We start from the raw sequence: 20135 nt of genomic DNA, 5'->3' as shown, positions 1-20135 counted from the left end.
TATAGGATAATCCTATGGGCTCTGCCTTGTTATGAGTTCCTAAACTGCTATAATAATTTTTCAGAAATCCTTGTCCTGTTTGCATCAGGAAGATTAGGCAACAACGGGGCCGATAAAGACACTTAACATCTTTTCCAGATTCTATTTAAAGGCTAGTAAAATCAACTTAAAGGCCCTTGGCACCAGCAGGCTCCAAGTAAGGATCTGCACAGACTTTTTTCACACCAGATTTAAATCATAGCTCTTGATCTTTCCCCATATGGGTTACAATTATTTAATTGTGCCCCCATATTGTTGTGCGCAAGGATAAACTTTGTTCTCCAGAGGAATGCTGCACAGGAAACAAAACTGGGAAATTAAAAAAGAAGTGTATTGGCAAACAATTCAACTTCTATTGGAAGGTAGAGATTACTTTCCTACACACTTCACTATATTTTGTGGATTAAGATCAGGGATGTGGTCCAATTCTAGGTACTAGTTTGGATCACATTTTGATTGTCTCATCACCCATATCATTTAGCTTCAGTTTTTACTTTGCTATTTTTATCTTTTCAAAAATAATATTACTGCTTGTTTTCTAATGACCATTTCAGAGCTGGCTGAAAACTCAATGAGCCAGTAACTGCCCACTGAAGTATGCATCTTGCCTCGGGGTTACTGTCTGTTCAAGTGAAGATGAGGAGGTGAGGGACATGCCACCTCTCTTACTGTTCTTTAGCATGAGGTGCAAGTAAAACCCTTTTTGGTGACATTGACTGCAGTTTCTGGCTGTAGTTTGGCTAAGTCACAGAGGGCAAAAAAGTGTAGGAAAGTTTAGCAATAAAACAATGAACATAAATGCTGGTTAATAGCCAATAAAATCACCTCCACAGTGAAGCAATGAGGCAGAAGTTAAAGTGAATACACATTTCATCAGTACCCAGTTAGCAAACAGTTAAGATCAAATTTTGATGGTGACTGGTAGCTGACGAAATCTTACTGGGACGAATGTTGTCACATTTGAAAAATTATTTTGTAAAACCCCACCTGATCTGCAGAAAGTCACTTCAATGAAGACTGCTTCACAAAGAGAGTGAACAAGCAGACCATGTGCCCGTTTGAGGCTTCGTCTGCTTGTAGCAGATTCCACTAACATCCCGACTTAGATTAAAAGCCAAAACATGTAATGTAAATTAGTCTTGAGCCACTTAAGTCTAGTCCCAACCATTTATTTTATTTGTTTAATTTATATTTCACCTATCTCACCTTTCCAAAGAGCTCAAGGTGGCATATATCGTTCTCCCCCCTCGGCAAGTTAAGCTGAGAGGCAGTGAGCTTTGAGGCTGAGTGGGGATTTTAACCTTGGTCTCCCAGGTCCAACTCTTTAACCACTACACTACACTGCTATATGATGCAGGACCACTCTAATGTGCATAATAGTACACATGCAGTGCCTCTGTGGTTTTCTGGGATTTTTTCCCTTTTTGCCTTTTAGACTACTTTCTGGGAAACAACAGTCTGATGTAGCCAAGGCATCCAGACAACCACCTGTGTTTTAGGGTTGGGGTTAGAATGCTTAAGGCACCTGTTATCTCTGTGTTGCTTTTAATACAGCACTTCCAGAGACATCAGGGTTGTTGTTTTTTAAATTGAGCCATGCTCCCCACCCTTGCCATTCCTATCCAGATCAGGATCACAGCGCACAGGAAGTGAAGGGTTTGGCCTTTACCTCCCCTGGCACAATAATGGAAAAAACTCAAACCCATTCCTGGCAGCAAATAGCAATAGTAAAAAAACACACCCAAGAGAAAATCTTTTCTCTTTGTTTTTACCATCCTGTTTGCCACATAAGGGGTGATGGTGATACTTTTTCAGGATCATGGTTAAACCTCTTCTCCTTGTGCATTGCAGTCTTGATCCATATCCACCACCCATGCTTTTAATTTTTTAAATTTAATTGTAAAAAGACCTTATCATCACTTAAAGCAACCCATGTAAAGTAACACACATGTGGAGCTTCAAAGGGGGAAAATGCAACCATTTCTGAGAATTCACCTCTAGATACCGGCATGCATTATCCCTGAGGTAAGGATATGTTAGCACAAATAGAAAGGATCCATCCTTTTGGCCATGGGCCTGTTTACCTGGCAGAAGTATTTTGCAGTTAAGCATTTGGCAAGGGAATGCTTCTCTCTAGGCCATTGGCAATGTGTATTGAGGGTACATGGATCAGAATATAAGCAATAGCAGAATATATGCCATGACAGAGAAAACATTTGTATGATCTCTTTGTGTTGCTGTACTCCATATAATGAGATGCCAGGTATTCAATACCTGAGTCACCTTTCAGGGACCAGTCCTGGTGGATGGACAGGCTGCCGGTGATTTGAGACAGGCAAGGGTAAAGAGAGGGAGCTGTGGTTGACTTCCTGTGGTCAAGGCATGTAGCAGGCTGGGCAAGCCAGGGTCAACGAGGGGCAGCAGGCAGTACAAGAGTACTGGAAGTACCTGTCAATGATGCCTGAGAGCAACTAGTTGTCCAGACTGAACGGGACCAGCAGTTGAATCTTTCTTCAACAGGAGTGATGCACCTACAGGGGGTGTAGTGTGCACAGCTCTGTCCTTAAACAGAGGGGAATGTCCTTGGGGCTAAGGAGAACAGACAATGGACTGCTGTTGCTGCCCCTGACACCTGTCGCCTGAAGCAGTTGCCTCACATTGCCTATTGGCAGGGCCACCCCTGACTGAGAGTGCAGCAGAGGCCCTGTTATAATTAAGACATTTGTGTGTGGTGCACATATTTGTGAGCTGTCCCATTTTACTCACAACAACCCTGTAAAGTAGGTGGGGCAGAAAGAGAGAGTGACTGGCCAAAGGTAAATCTAGCATGCTTCATGGCCGAGTGGGAACTGAACTCGGGTTCCTCCTGTCCAAGCCCAAAATTCTATTCACTATACCTAACTGTCTATCTTGAAACTTATAGCAGGAAATGGAGCAGAGTTTGGCTTTTCTGGACCATTTCCCCACTAGGACTCTCTTCTCACCAGTGTCCTAGTGGAGGAAACAGTGGGTGCCTGGCCTGCAGGGCTCCTACTTCTAGCTCAGAGATGCCATGCACAGGTGAGCCTTTGTGAAAACTGGAACCCACAGAAGTAAGTGCCATATTCACTGTAAGGCTGTTTTAACTTGAAAAGACACATTTAATGCTACATGTAGCTTTGTCAAAATATGAGGCTGGCTTCCATACAAACTTGTACTTTGTGTGTGGAACACTGTCCCTGGTCCCTTGGTCTGGCACACTCTTTGATGATATTCAGACATCCGATTCAGACAATGTTGTTTTCAGACATTTAAATACATATTGATTTGACTTTTTAAAATTCGGTTCACTGCTGCTGTTTTAACTTATTTTTTGTGTTTTATTGCTGTGAGCCAAACTGAAAAGCACATTTCAGATATTTTTAATCTATTCATAAAGATGGGAAGAGTTGTGGGTGACATGGCAAGCATACCATCATAAGCCTCATTAATCAGATTAATTCGCCTGACAACTTCCTTTGCTAATTTGCTGTTTGAATTGCAGTGCAATCCTATGCATGCTTACTCAGAAGTAATACAGGCAATAAGTCCTACTGTGTTCAGTGAGTCTCACTCCCAGTCTGCAGTCCTAACCTCACCTGCGAGGAATCCCTGTTGGATTTGATAGGACTTATAAGGACTTGTCACACCTCTGCTTGCCCCACTGCTTTCCCCGGGAAAACCCATGATTTACCGCCAAAGCGAAAGTGTGAGTGAGCCCTTAGCAGACATGGTTAGGATTGTGCTGTCAGTATTTGTCCATAGATAGTATATACAACTTGAGTATGTTGCAGTAAGAAACATAATTTTTGTTTTCTTGATGGCGTTACAGAACTGGGAGGGGTCCCTCCCAATCTCTGAAATTAATAAATGCTAGGATTTTGGGCAGGGGCATCTTACCCACAGAGGCTAGTGGCGCGGGGTGCCAGGGCGCCAAGTTCTGGAGGGCGTCAGGGAAGAGGCGGAGGCTGGACACAGCGCCTCCCGGCACCAGCTCGCCGCCCTTGCCCACCTCCGCCATGCCGTGCCAAAGCAGTGCCGCACCCTGAGCCTCCGTCTGCTGTGGCCACCATGGCACAAAGTGGTGAGCTGAGCTGGGAGGTGCCATGTCCAGCCTCTGCCTCTTCCCTGCTGGAGGAGCAACCCTCCAGCTGCTGCCTGCCTCCTCCAGCCCTGCTGGCAGTGCCGTCCACCCTAAAAAACTCTGGGAAACGTGGTGTGTGTGCCAGAGGGAGCTTTGCTCCACGGCGCTTGATATGCTTAAGACGGCCCTGGTTTTGGGTTATTTATGATAAGAGGGGAGAATATAAGCTGCGATGGAATTCCTAGGTAGCCTGGTCAACCTAGGGCTGTTAAGAGAGCCATTGTGGGTCGTTAACAAGACAATGGCACTTCTAGCCCCAGGTGTGACCAGACTGGAGATTTGGAAGGTTGCCAGGTTAACTACTCTGGGGAGGACAAGGAGCTTCTGGGGGGGGGGGGGGGAAGGAGGAGGAAGGAAGGAAGGAAGGAAGGAAGGAAGGAAGGGAGGATCCATCTTGGTGAGGGAGAAGAAAGGACTGCCTGCAGTGCTCTGGGCCATGCTGTAAGATCTGGACTCCTTCCATGCAGACTGAAGGTGTAAATAGGTGAATAAAACCATATTTCTTAAAATACGACAGTCTTTGCCATGTGTTCCATTCTCCAAAGGGACACACACCCTGTGTGTGCGCGCCCGTGGCCCATGTGCTCTAGCCACTGCTTGGCAGAAAGAGGGTGAGGCACTGGGCTTTTGTAACAATATTTTCTGAATTGTATAGAATCAATATAATACTGCATTTAGTATAATGTCCTCATATTTATCATCATCATCATTATTATTCTGAAGTTACTTTGGTAGAGACAGATAGGGTGACTCCATCCTTCACAAGCAGTATTTTTTTTTTTTTAATGAGGTGGATTCTCAGTGGGTATAAAGTGGCAGAGTTCTATTTTGACTTATGTAGACCTGTGCTGATTCACACCACTCAAGGACTTGGTAACGTATACAGAAGAGCTAGTCTACTTCTCTTTGCTCTATATCCTCATTTTTTCCTCCTCCCTTTTTAAAGTGAAACATTATGCATATCTAAACATAAGTAAGCAAGGCAAAGTGTGTATAAACAAAAGCCTCCATATTTAGAAATGGGAAGGAGGAGAGAAAAACATATTGTATTGCTCCACTCTTTGGAAATTTCTATGCATTTGTAATAACAAAATTACCATAATTTGCTCGTTAACGCAGCTAGATCAGTCAAGCATTGTTCCAAACATGCGGAGACTGCTCCTCGCTCTAGGTCTGCCAGTGAGTTAAGCACGGTGAAAATTAGCATGCAAATAGCCCTAATTCAGTACTCGAGCTGTCAGATTCACATTCAGTGGCTTGTTTCCATTTGAAATCCCTGACAGGACCGGTTTATGCAATCCCACCCTCAAGTAGTTCCAGCCAGAGGAGGCACCAAGGGGGCACTTACTGAGTGACAGTTTGGCCAGCTTCAGTCAAATAAATCAGTCACGTCAACTGGTAGCAGTGAGCAAGCTACGCTGGAGGGGAAGGGGGAGAAAGGGCCAGGAGGCCAGCCTTTTCCAGCAGACCCAATAACCCAAACTTTCCGTGGCCCATCAAAGGCCTACAGCAGGGAACATAGGTCTCCTGGTGCTCCCTAAACAATTTGTTTGAAACATTGCCTGTGGGGGCAAGGGAGTGCATCAAAAGATTTTTGTATTCAGATATTGATTTTCACAGTGTGCACCGCAAAAAGACTTCCCATTCATAGGTGTTTAGAACTAATAGGAGAAAGCTTGTGTTCATAGTAATTCCTTTTTACATCAAGCTGAAGGCCCTTGCCTTCTTTTGCAGCAGCTAAGTTCATGCAGAGTAATTGAAGCGGCTGCCACATATTAGTAAAGAAACAAGGTGATGGTGGTGGAAGATTAGTGGGAGGGGGAAAAAGGCCCAATTCTGGTTTTGCGTGCTAATTGGTTTGAATGCAGTCAGTTTAAAATGTGGCCCATTGTCAAACACTTAGGCTATGCCTCAGCAAAGTTCTGAATTTGGTATCGAGGGAAGAGCAGGGGTTGCCAGCATTGTAGGTCTTTGGACACATAATTCAGATGAGCAACTGCCGTAAGCACCACCCCCTGCAGACACTTTTCTCCCCTCTTCTCCTTATTGGCTCCCACAAGGAGACAGAAAGAGGAAAAAATGAGAACACATAACACTTTGCTTTCCCGGGGACCTGAGTAAAATGGGATCCAGTTGAATTATTCTGAAATTTAGAGCACATAGAACCGAAAGAGGAAACTCTATGTTCTTCTTGAGGGAGAATAGTGTAGCCACCCTCACCACCTCATGGACAAGGAGGCAGTGAAATTGAAGGGTGGGGCTCAGAGGCTTTGTAGGCACCAGGGTAAGACCTCAAAGGCACCATTGTGCCCACAGGCACCATGCTGGCAACCCCTGTGTTAGGTTCAAATTCTCAGTCTGCCAAGATGTTTACTGGATGGTCTTGGACCAGTCAGTATTTCCCAGTCTAACCTACCCACAGTAGGGTTGTTGTGAGGATAAAAAGAGAGAGAAGAACCATGAATGCTGAAATCCTTGGAGGAAGGGTGGGATTCAAGTGTAATGAATAAATAATACTTTTACCTAAACATTGGCCTTTTTCTATCAAAAAAGAGTAAGAAACAGAATTTCCCATCCCATGGACTTGGGGTAGGCTCCATAGATTTTATGTAAATTAAAATACTCCCAATTACTTTAAATCTGACATTGTCTTGCTTTATGCAACCCCTGACGACCAAAAGCCAATTTAAATAAAAATGTATACCCCACTTCCAGAATACACCAGTAGTTGGGCTTTGGTGAATTAATGCTCATGCCATTATCATACATCCTAGGAGGATTAGTTTGGTCAGAATCAAGGATACACTTCCAGAGTTAATGCTAAATTCTGGTAAATGAGCCACCATAGCCACTAGAGGGCTGTGAAAATTTGTGTCTGGGGCTTTTTAGGCTCGTCTGCCCATGTATTGTTGCTAGATTCTAATCCCTGCCCCCCCCCCCCAGTTCTCCTACCCTACTAAATAAAGTCCCCACCACAAATTCCTCATATGAAGTTTCCTCTTGCTCATCTGATCCTAACAATTTAGGAGTGGGAAAGCAAAACTGTTCAGCACTAGCCAATCTTCAATTTCAAATTTCATATTTTGTGTGGGTAAAAAAAATATTAATCAGCTTGCAGATCACAATTAATACAGCCCATAATATTTATCTTGGCTTTACATTTTTTGAAAAACCTGACCTCCCTGACTGCTCCCCTACCCCAAAGTGAAGTAGTTGGAGACTAGGAATGATATAATAAGCAGGGGTTATATTATTTGATATATATTTCACTAAGTATACTAATACATTATTTCTTTTCTATCCCCTCCCCAGGCAAAAAATAATAATTGTGATCAGTAGTCTGAAATAACTTAGAAACTTCAGGAACTTGCAGCATTTTAATAATTCCTGTTTTTTGCTGCAGAGCTGCAAGGAACAACAATTACCTACCAGTGACTAATTAGTTGTGGATTAAGGTGGGCAAACCTTGCTGTGAAGCCACTGTGCCATTCTTGACCTGTGCTGCCTGCCATAAAATTTTAATGTTGCCTTGGACATCTTTATGAAATATCTCAAGACAGTCTTTCCAGGGAGACAAGTTGATACAACATCTGCAGTTGCTATAAGCGTACTGCGTGTGTGTTTTAAACATAGCATTTAATTTTAATATAACAAAAAGTAGGGTGTGGGAGAGAACAATAAAGTTGGCTATGCCTAAACTAAGATTAGTTTTCTAAATTGGAAGATAACTAACAGCTTATATGATTGCAGCTGCTATTTTTCCTTCTGTGGTTTTCTTTTTAGCCAGTGGTGGTATGGTAACATCTTTATTCATGGCAGCAAGCAAGTAGAAAGACACACAAAACCCCCAGCCCTGCTGCTATATATAGGCACCTGGGCTAGGACTACCCAACCCAGGTGAAGCTAATTAAAAGCACTCACTACCTCCCTTAACTAGTTCCTGACTGCTCTGCTGCTGTGCTGTGCCTGCAAATTCAATACACAACAAACTATATGTAGTTGGCTTCTTGGCTTGGGTTCTCTTCATTCTACCAGGTTTCTGTTATACCTTCTATATCTCTATGCTCTCCTTTAAGACAAAGTGCCTCAGCTCACCCTACTTGGCTTAGAGGCTTCTAGCATTAGCATATAAGCATCTATATATGGTGTCTCTCTCCAGATGTGTTAGACACGTGTGAGTGCTTTACTGTAATTCTCAGAAGATTTGGAGTACCTTACTTAGGGTTGCAATACGTCCAGAATTTCCCAGACATATCTGGAATACTGCTGTCTCTAGTAGTGTCTGTGCAGGAATCGATGAAATGTCAGGGAAAATCCAGACATATGCCAGTGCCGTTTTTGCCGATTTTCCTTAAAAATAGCTCAAAACCAGCTTTTTTTTGGCAATTTTGACAAAAAAGCTAAACAATTTTTCTGTCCGGTTTTTCACTGCTTGAAATATGGCAACCCTAACTTTACTCATGTACACCCAAATCCAGTTTTCATGTGCAGCAGATGTGGATGCAGTGGTTGATGTCCTGAATTGGTATTTGAGGATTGTGATGAACTAGATTACAGAGATTAAATTAAAGGCTGCAGGTTGACACACACTCCCTATGAGTTCATCTTGCTAAACATCGTGAGACTTCTGAATAAACATGCACAGGTTTGAACTGTTTGTGATAGTGGGGGAGTTGCTGATGAATAAATGGGATCACTTGTTATATCTGATTGGCCACTTCACCTTCCTGAAGCATATGGACTTCGCCAGTTTGCTGTGCTTTTGAACTGCTAGGTTGGCAGGAGCAGGGACCGAGCAATGGGAGCTCCCCCCCCCCCCCCGTCGCAGGGATTCGAATCGGCAACCTTCTGATTGACAAGTCCTAGGCTCTGTGGTTTAACCCACAGCGCCACCCACGTTCCCACACCTATCCCTTGGTAAATCTATGACATAAAATACTGAATGGGGAAAACATTATCCTGAGCAACTGGGTATCTTGGCTGGAATTGTTTTTAAGGAATAATTTATTTCCCTTGCTTTTTTCTCCATGGGTTTTTATATTTTCAGTTACAAATTTCAGATTTCTATTCTGAAAATATTTTGAAATATTTTAATATTTGCTGTTTGGTGAAGTTTCTGCATGTTTTGCACAGGAACACCTTTTAATATCAGGGCATAGGTCACTGAAGCCAGGCTATCTCTGTCCAGGTAGTGTTGTAGATGGTGTGCCAGCCTAAACCACATGTACCTCTGTGACAAAGATGGATCAACGAGCACCTCCAAACTATTCCTTTACAGGCAGAGTTACACCATCCAGAACAGCTTTGGCACTACTTGCCTGGGCAGATGAACCACTCACTAACAGTACCGCTCTCTTGAGCAGCTATTTATTGGACCTCATTCCAAAAAAAGAAAAAGAAAAAAGAGAGAAGTAGAAAAAGAAAAGTAGAGTTGGATGTCATCTGCATACTGATGACACCACATTCTAAATGTCTGGATAATCTTACTCAGTAATTCATGTAAATATCAAACAGCATGGGAGATAACATAGAACTCTGTGGGACTCCAATGCCATGAAATCAAGCAGAATTCCTCCAGCACCTTCTTCTGGAATCAGCTGCCTCAGTGGGAACAGAACCACTGTAAAACAGTACCTCCAACACTCAACCTGGCTAGCTTATCAAGAAAGTCACCATGGCAGATGGTATCAAAAGGTGTTGACAGGCATGAAAGAATCAGCAGGGTCATACTTCCCCTATTCTTCTATAGGCAAACACCCCGCAGGCAACCAAAGAAGTTTCTGTTCCAAAACCAAGCTTGAAACCTAACTGTAACGGATCTAGAGAATCAGTTTGATCAAAGAATACCTGGAGCTGGCCAGCAACTACACATTTGAGCACACTGCCCAGGAAAGGAACATTAGCCACTGGATGTTCATATCTTCTGGGTACTATAAAGTTCCCCCCAGTGGAAGTATTGCCATTTCCTTTAATGAAGGAATTGGGAACCTTTGGTTCTCCAGATGTTATTGGATTACAGCTTCCATCATCTCTGACCATTAATAATAAATAATAATAATAAAAATTATTTATATCCCGCCCTCCCCAGCCGAAGCCGGGCTTAACCATGGTGGCTGGGGCTGATGGAGGTGGGAATCCAAAAATCTCTCAAATGTTGTTGTCCACCAGGGCTTTAAGGACCCAGCAAACTTCCACCCATTTAACTACTTAGTAATTTGGTCATCTAAAGTCACCCTAACATGTTGTGATATTGTTTGATGCTGCAGGTGAAGAACATCTTGTGTGAACCATCCCTAATATATTTGTAAAGTTAATTTATAGTTGGGATTCATATTGAAAGAGGCATCTGATAGTACAGAAAGACAGATATAAATGAGGTAAATAAATAAATGTATCTTAACAAAGTGGTAAATGTGAGACGATTGTGGTATTTCTATAACTAAACAAATTCTGTTAAGGGATTAGAATGGCACATGGGTAGGATTCTTTAGAGAAAATGATAACAGGACAGTGCTGCATGTGCAAAATACATGAACTGAAAACCCAACGGCAGTTCTAATCATTGGTTTTGTATTTGGGTCACAGTTTGCTTCAAACAGTGTTTCATAATGTTGGACATAATTACTTTGCTTTATTGTAGTATAGACTGGCATTGCAGCAGCTAAAAAATATGGCACTGTCCTGGCATTTCCTATGGCACAAATGGCTAGATTTAAAATACCAGTAGTTCAGATTAACAATTGCAGGGAAATACTCTTCTTAAACAGAGGAACTTTGCAGCTTTTTAGTTTATCCACTGAAACTTCTCCTCATTGTATTTAAATCCACTTGCAAACAGCCCTCTTTTAGTAATAGATTTTAAAGCTGTGTGTGTTTTAACTGCTATTTCATAATGAGAATACATAAAAAGCAAACTGTTTTAGTATACTTAGTTTGCTAAATGTAGTATTTAGCCCTGTTCTCCATGCAGCCATGCATATCTCAACGCCCTGGTTAATGACTACGGGGGGGGGGGGGGAAATTATGAGCCACATTCCTCCAAAAAAAGAGAGGAATGTTAAAGACAGAATACCAAAAAGTCTGTTCACTTATGGAACTTAGTTATATATACATTTGCAAGTTAATATTTAATATCATTATCTCAAAACTGGCAAAGCTTGGGATTTATTTTTAAAGAATAGCAGAAAAACAAGTTAGCCAAATTGCAATTTTCCCCCAACTTTTGAATCTGGGAATTTTGTTTCAGATAGAAGCACCATCAATTTTATTAATATTATACTAGGGTTGTGGATACAATTATACTTTGTTGTTGTTTAGTCATTTAGTTGTGTCCGACTCTTTGTGACCCCATGGACCAGAGCACGCCAGGCACTCCTGTCTTCCACTGCCTCCCACAGTTTGGTCAAACTCATGCTGGTAGCTCCGAGAACACTGTCCCACCATCTCGTCCTCTGTTGTCCCCTTCTCCTTGTGCCCTCCATCTTTCCCAGCACCAGGGTCTTTTCCAGGGAGTCCTTTCTTCTCATGAGGTGGCCAAAGTATTGGAGCCTCAGCTTCAGGATCCGTCCTTCCAGTGAGCACTCAGGGCTGATTTCCTTCAGAATGGAGAGGTTTGATCTTCTTGCAGTCCATGGGACTCTCAAGAGTCTCCTCCAGCACCATAATTCAAAAGCATCAATTCTTCGGCGATCAGCCTTCTTTATGGTCCAGCTCTCACTTCCATACATCACTACTGGGAAAACCATAGCTTTAACGATATGGACCTTTGTTGGCAAGGTGATGTCTCTGCTTTTTATACTTTACAAATGGTTAAATGGCTGCCCAAGGTATCTTATGAGAAATAGAGACAATTTTTGTCATATTTTTACATCTTTTAATTATTATATGTATACTTCTGTACATATAATTGAAAAAAGTAAGTGGAAGCATACGGTTACAATTTCTACAAGTATATACTAAAAGACAGAAAAGTGGGTGGGAATCCATTCTTTCAACATGTTTTAAGAAAGAACAGTTGGTACAAGATAGTGGAAGAGTTATAGGGGATAACTACAATTAGAGTTTCACAACTGTCTTTTTTAACTTGGCGATGTTATTAAATGCCAAGTTAGTATCTACTAGGTGTGTGCATCAGCTCTATGCACAACCTGAATTATGAGGTAAGCGGGGGGGGGGGGGGGGAAGATTTAGGTGAGGTTTTCATGTGTCTGAGTCAGATTGCACCATTAACAAGGTCTGTGAAGTCAGATCTTGGCTTTTTTTTTTAGATTCCCCACTGCTGGGTGTGTGGAAGAGCTTTGTATTTAACATAAAAGGTAAAGGTACCCCTGCCCGTACGGGCCAGTCTTGACAGACTCTAGGGTTGTGCGCCCATCTCACTCAAAGAGGCTGGGGGCCAGCACTGTCCGAAGACACTTCCGGGTCACGTGGCCAGCGTGACATCACTGCTCTGGCGAGCCAGAGCCACACACGGAAACGCTGTTTACCTTCCCGCTAGTAAGCGGTCCCTATTTATCTACTTGCACCTGAGAGTGCTTTTGAACTGCTAGGTTGGTAGGCGCTGGGACCGAACAACGGGAGCGCACCCCGCCGCGGGGATTCGAACCACCGACCTCTTGATCGGCAAGCCCTAGGTGCTGAGGCTTTAACCCACAGCACCACCCGCGTCCCCTGTATTTAACATATCTAATGTTTAATGTTTGTCCCATTATATTTTATTGGAAGCTGCTCAAAGTGGCTGGGGCAACACAGTCAGATGGGTGGGGTACAGTAATAATAATGATAACAACAACAACTATTATTATTATTGTTATCACCACCACCACCATCTGATTCAGACCAGATTCGTATGTTAAACTGGCAAGACACAAAGTGAATGCAAAACAGATTGAGTTTTTAGTTTTGTGACCAGTAAAGATGTCTCAGGATTAGTCAAGCCAAACATAGGCTCATCCTCACTTGCCTCCATTCTTATGTGGTCTCCACTTTGAGAGTATCAGTATCTGAGATGTATAAAATTTCTGTTCTTGAATCTAAAATGCAGATTCTTTATTTCCTAAGTTTTGGGCTGAAACTAGTTTGGTCAAGAGAGCTGAGTGGGCGGAGGTTTGATAGGGTTGCATTTTTAAAATCTGGCTAGATTAAGAAAATGTGGATGGGGCGGGGGATGGCTGCAAGAAGCAGCCTTGAGGAGCTGCAAGGGTCTATGTTGCTTTGGGGTGGGTGAGTAATGCTACTTTACAACTAGAATTGCCTGTTTCTGTTTCTGTTTGCATTCCTCTTGTTCTATATATTTGTAAATATGCAGGTACTTGACTAGTCACCTCATAACAAAACTTACCCTGCAAAATTGTCCTGAAACTTCTTACCATTCCAGAAAGTGGTGAGTGTAGAACATTGTAAGTCTTAAATACTACCAGCCAACCAGACATGTATTTTTGTTGACCAAATTTGAATCTGACAAGCCCTGTTGCCCTGTACTGCCACAATTTAAATGAATGATACTTAATACTAAGTCCAGCAGGTTGTCAGCTAGGTCAATGGTCCTGAATTACAGTTATAATAAATCTTGACCTTTCTATGGAAAACATTAGAAGCATTTTTTAGAGTCGTGGGACATAGGCAATGGAAATCATTGTGCCGTTTCTTTGTGTGTTATTGGCTGAAAAACATTTCTGCATTGTAGGTGGGTGACATGATAATCTTTAAAAAGGTGCTGTCTTAATGAAGGGCATAGCTGCATAATCACTAAGAAAAAACCCCTCCACAATGTATTGAACCTTCATTTTGCAAAATATTTCATCTTCCTAATCGTCTACCTCTCTCACCACCACCCCTTCCTACAGACAAGCACACACAACTCCCCTGGGTAGCTGATGCATAGTATTGCTTTTGACTGGGCTGATCATTAAACAGTGCTGTCAAGAAGTATATCTGATGGGTGCAGGAGTATCTGCTGGAAATCACGAGGCACTCATGCAGTGTTCATTCATCTCGTTTAGTTTCACTGTACTCCTGCTCCATTTGTCTGTCCAAGGCCTGTGATGCTAATAGGAGGGCCGGTGGCTTTCCTTTTAGTCTCTTCCTACCCATTCTGTTTTGTGCTTGCTTCTCCCCCCCCCCGCCCCACTCCGCTTTTTTTCCTTTTGCATGGCTGATGGATATGCAGAGTATGTGGGATGAAGCGAGCAATACTGTCACCGAACTGATGGTATTCAGTGACTCCTCTAGCTCTTGGCTGGTCTGTACTGCAGGAGCCTGACACCCTGACCACTGAGGCATAAAAAACAGAGAATTGGAAGCCTCAGCCTGTCAGGCACTAGAGCGTCCCCCAGAGAGGCCTAGAGATGTGTGTGTGTGTGTGTGTGTGTGTGTGTGTGGAGAGGGAGAGAGAGAGCGAGAGGGAGAGAGAGGGAGAGAGGATAGCAGCGAGTAGAGGTGGAAGTAGTGGTGGGAACAAAATCTGAGAATGAAATGTCAGCTTACTTCAACTGATACTTGTGCAGGAGTGTTGATTATTGTTAGAAAAGTGAAGTTTCCTGCTTTACAACACACAGGCAGGAGAATGGCAGTTTGGCTGTTCCTGATTAGCTAGCTGCAGGAGTACGGAGGAGATTTACCTGAGCCAGAGGCAGGGAGAGTTCATGAGACCTGCAGTGGGCCTCCCCCCCCCCCCAATACCATATGGCGATGATGGAATAACTCCTCTTAAAAAGTTCCCCGTTGTGTGAAGAGGTGGTGCAAGAAACATGCAAGGTCCTTTAGGAATGGAGTGGCATTTCAGATATTGAGAATAATAAACCTGTTTGTTTTCATAGCTCCCTTTTAGGGAAATTGAGGCAAGTTCTGAACTTGGGTTCTTTGTTAGGATGTGCCGGAATATACTATTATCCTACTTGCTTCCTTCATGTACTAGGTTCACCAAGGAGTCAGGAATGAGCAAACTGGCTCACATAATGTCACAGCTAACTCTGTGGGCTGTACCAATCCAGTTTGTGCTGTATGGTGTGTCTCTGTGTGTAATGCTTATATATGTTAAAGATATAGAGGTAATATTTGCATAATGACTTTAATTTGTAGAACATGGTTAATCAAACCTTGCATGGAACAGAAGCAGATACCTAAGTAAAGGGAAAGTGCAGCAATCATTCTCTCCGCAGTTTCATAACATACCCCTCGTCTTTAAGTGCGTGCTGATGTGTTTTGCTTGTTTCTCATTTAATAAATTTAGATGCTGTGATTATAATGGTAGGCATAGCCTAACTGGCAATAGCCCTTGGGATTGGAGCAAGAACCTGAAAAAAAATATCTTGTCTCTGACAGTCCTTACAGATTTTGCTCAAAATCATATAAAAAACTTAGTTGACATTTTCACACACAAGGGAAAGCAAAATGTTTTCAAGTTTTAAGGCCTAGGTAGATCTTCCCATGTGTTATCACCCTAGTAACATCTAGCAAAAGAAATATGTAATGTAGTGCCACTGCCTTTTGCATTTCCTTGCTCTCCACAAGTTATAGTTAATGACTCAAAATGGACTTGGGAAATGCAGAAGGTAAGGAAGGCCAGCATGTGATATGTGGGGAAGCCAATGGGTAGGTGGGATCCATGCATTTCTTGATACATCTAGTTACACCATGGATTAACACATTTGTCTTTTGAGTTTTGTATGTGGCAATGTCAGAACTAGGGAGAGGGGGAAATGATTTAAAGCCAAGTGTATCAAATTCACACTTTCTGTAGCAAAAGGAGAACTGAAATACAGATGTCCTTCGAAATTTGATATCCAAATTTTACATTTCATACATTAGGGGAAATGTGCATAAAAATGAATACATTTGCAAAGATAACATATACAAATGCATTATATTTTAAAAATTGCTTGCAAAAACGTGTGCTAGTTAAAACTGCATAGAAAAAATTATTAACAGAAACTTGCAGTAAAATGCTGAAGAATTTCATATATAGTGCAAATTGGTGCAAAAATGCAGAGAACTGAATTTAAGATTGGGAAAATGAGAGACTGGGAGAACCAAAATTTGAGCCCTAGTCAGAACACGTGTTCTTTAACTGTGGGATGATGTCAGCTTTATTAGGTAGCCTGACCACTCATGAAGAAGGCCAGTTTGTAGGGCAAAATACTTTTCTGGATCCCCCACCCATTCCCCAGTATGGAGGACAGAGTGGCCTTCAGGGTTAAAAAATATAGAAAATGATCACCTCCCCACTGATACATGAAGTTACATCTTAATAGTATTTGTTATATATACCAATGTCAATGTGATTTTTTTAAAAAAAGTAATTAATACAATACCCAATTAGAATATGTTGTGTTAAGGGGACTTTTGCTTCTTGCTAATGGAGAATGGAGTGCAAGTCCATTTGTTTTGATAGAGAGATACGGGCTTGAGCTCCACGGAGAGAGGGGGAAGCAACAAGACGACTTGCACCCCCTAAAAAGCCTCAAGAGGCTCTTCTGAGGTCCCGAAGGGTCCAGTGGCTTCCAAAAGGCTCTCAAGCAACCCCCTAAACTCCTGTCTGAAAGGAGCAAGGGGGGGGGGGGAGTGGCGATTGAGCCAGCAAACTTTGCAATATCAAGTCTCTGTGGGAGCAAAGTCTCGAACTCCGACCTGCTGCAAGAATCCTTTCAAAATAAAAGATTCTAGCTGAGTGAAGGTAAAGAAAACTAATTTGGATTTGGATTCAATTGGTGGACATTTCAGCTAAAGACAGTGGATGTAGCAAGGAGGCCCATCCCCGTTGCCTGGGTAACTTCAAACTGCATGAAACAACTTGCAAGTGAAGAAGTTACAAACCTTGTTTGGATACATTGGGACATTTTCTTGCCAATGGAAATATAGCAATATAGGTGATTGTGGTCAAGGCAGAAAGCTTACAAAATGTATCTCTATGCTCAGATAACTTTTACATAATAAATATCATGAGGAGGCACTGTGCCCCAAACATTTTCGATAAGGAGATAAGGCACTTAATAAACATCTTGTTATCTCATAGGCTTTGCTATTAAAGCCAACTGCCAATGGGACAACATCTGAAAGAGCCACTAGCAGTCCCAGACAAAGAGGGGGTCAGTTGCATGTTGAAAGGAAAGAAGACGGGGTTTGAGTTGAGCAAGCAGGAATGGAAAAGGAATCAGATGTACAGTTTTGCTAACAGAACCAATTCTAAGACTGAAATATTTTTAAAATTTGGTTCTTATGCGGGGGCACATTGCAGGTTTATTTAGGTATTCCATCTAGTTCTTGCCTTCCAGTTAAAAAAGAAACGTAAATACCTTTTCCCCACATGGTGCTGGCAGCATGGCTGAAGCAGAAAAGATAAAGTGAAAGGGCCCCTTTCTCTGTGTGAAGTGGCTCCTAAGGAGTTTGGGCTGATTTATCCAGTCCAGCTATGCTTCCCCCACCCCTGAAGGAGCTTGTTTTGCTGGCACAGCTAAAATCAACCTATTTTGCCACCTGTTTTGGTGCTACTTCATACAAAAACAATTCCTACATTATTTTCATGCTCAGTTGAAGTCACAGTCCATTCTGGGACTTTACACCTCAAGTTTCATTTGGAGATGGGGAGTCATTTTTTGCACATCACACCTTACGTCAGTTCCTTCTACCTTACAAAGAGATATATGGGGCAGCTTCCAAAAGCAATGCTCCCCATTAAACTGAGGTCGAATAGTCTTGTAGATGGACCACACCAGCTTAGCCAGTTAATATTTGAAGTATATATTTTTATTGGTGGTGAAGCAGGGTTGATTCACCTTCAGACACATCCTGAACTATCTTGATGGGGTTTGGATGGGAAGTCTGGTAAATTTCCTGACCCCCTCAGCCAGAGTGTACCCAAAGCCGATACCTTAACCATAGATAACATGAATCTGTATCAATAAATGACCTGTTCCCTCCCTGTCATGTCAAATTTCCTCCCAATCACCCTTGATCAGAATAATTCGTAGAGAAGATGTGAAGCACACCTCTTACTACACAACCCCAGATGTGTGGAGAAAAAACTGTGAAAAATTACTATGTGAACTAGTCCTTTACAGCACTTTCTGTTTTATCATGCACCTATGATGGAGGTCATAAAAATGCAGGGTACAGATCAGGCAAGCAGAGCCTAGGCAAAAACATTCTGTTTTGAAGCTATGATGAAAGCATGATTGTTGTGGGAGGAGCCAGTGGATAAGTTTCCTCCCCACCCACACAGATTCATTCCACACAGATAAGTTGACTAAACAGCGTTTGTGTCATTTGCCAGTTTTTCTTTCTTGAAAATAAATAAATAAATACAGTGGTACCTCGGGTTAAGAACTTAATTCGTTCCAGAGGTCCGTTCTTAACCTGAAACTCTTCTTAACCTGAAGCACCACTTTAGCTAATGGGGCCTCCCTCTGCTGCCACTCGGCCGGAGCACGATTTCTGTTCTCATTCTGAAGCAAAGTTCTTAACCCGAGGTACTATTTCTGGTTTAGTGGAGTCTGTAATTTGAAGCGTATGTAACCTGAAGCACATGTAACCCGAGGTACCACTGTAGAGGAGTGCCATATTTTCCCTTGTTGTCTTGCTGGTGCTACTCTAACACAAACTTCTACCAGACAACTGATTTTGTACCAACACATTTTTAACCATATATTTAATGGTTAGGCCTGTGTTTAGTTTGCTTGGTGGCACAGAAAAAGTTGGCCTCCTTCCCTAGTTGTGTTAGTACAGGTAGTAGCTTCCAGATGAAGAGTAGTATTAGTATTCAACTCACTGTAGAAGGTAGACCCTTCTTAGTCATGGGCAGTCATTTAGAAGGTCTGTTCTGAGTGAAACATGGTTGAATACCAACCATGGTTCTAAAGAAAAATTATAGTACACAACCCAAGAGGAAAGTAGCACAGTACAGTGGTACCTCGGGTTAAGTTTTTAATTCGTTCCGGAGGTCCGTTCTTAACCTAAAACTGTTCTTAACCTGAAGCACCACTTTAGCTAATGGGGCCTCCAGCTGCCGCCGCACCGCTGGAGCCTGATTTCTTATCCTGAAGCAAAGTTCTTAACCCGAGGTACTATTTCTGGGTTAGCGGAGTCTGTACCCTGAAGCGTATGTAACCTGAAGCATATGTAACCTGAGGTACCACTGTACACACACAGGAAAAGAAGCTAAAGTGGCGACCCTGTATAGAATGCACATCAAAAGATGTATCTAGCCAGTTCAAAGGAGCTTTAGCAGGCAACACAGTGTGAATGGGGAGGCACATCCAGATGCACATTTGTATTCTCAGCTACTAGCATGCACAGTGAAGGCTACTTTCATTGGTGGAAGGATGTGTCTCAGGTTCAATTCCCAGCAACTCCAGGCAGGGTTGGGGAAATCTCCTGTATGAAACCCTCCACTGCCAGTCAGTGTATACAATACACTGACGGATCAATGGTCTGACTTAGTATGTGTCTACACACAGATCTCCCTTCCTGGATTAGTTAGGCAGTCTTTTTGCTATGTCAAATAGTGAACCCGAAAACTTGAGAAAGCAAATACACGGTAAATGCGAAAGTTCATGCTGTTGAATTTTATTCAGACACTGCCATTCAGATATTCAAATGTTGTCAAATCATATTTGGGATTTGTAGACACGGAAATTAAAGTTACTTCCAACTCCATTTATTTGCTGCTTGCTTGTGAAAATCAATCTAAGACAACAACTTTATTTGCAATTCAGGTGTGAAAATAATGCCTAGAGAAAGCTTGTCTCCAACCTTGTGGTCAACAGGTATTTCCCCCATATATGCCTATATGTGCAGTTAACTTTATAGATTTTCATTCTGTTTCTTCAGTACAAGTATTTCTAAGGTGGCTAGCAATACTAAAGCAATAAAATAATAACAACTGTAACACAGATAAAATACTACTAGAATAAGAACAGCAGGTGCAACTGCAGTATAC

General features: G+C 42.3%; 1 protein-coding gene across 5 annotated transcripts in view; it reads left to right on the top strand.

The window, feature by feature from the left end:
• The window catches only part of PAX5 (paired box 5), a 251538-nt gene that overhangs the window by 217619 nt on the left and 13784 nt on the right, over positions 1-20135 (top strand). The gene's annotated exons all lie outside the window — the stretch shown is intronic.

The sequence above is a fragment of the Podarcis tiliguerta genome (genome assembly GCF_965153285.1).
Source record: "Podarcis tiliguerta genome assembly, chromosome: 17".
Classification (NCBI taxonomy): domain Eukaryota; kingdom Metazoa; phylum Chordata; class Lepidosauria; order Squamata; family Lacertidae; genus Podarcis; species Podarcis tiliguerta.
The sequence above is the reverse complement of the archived record's forward strand: the minus strand, read 5'-3'. Positions and strand labels throughout refer to the sequence as shown.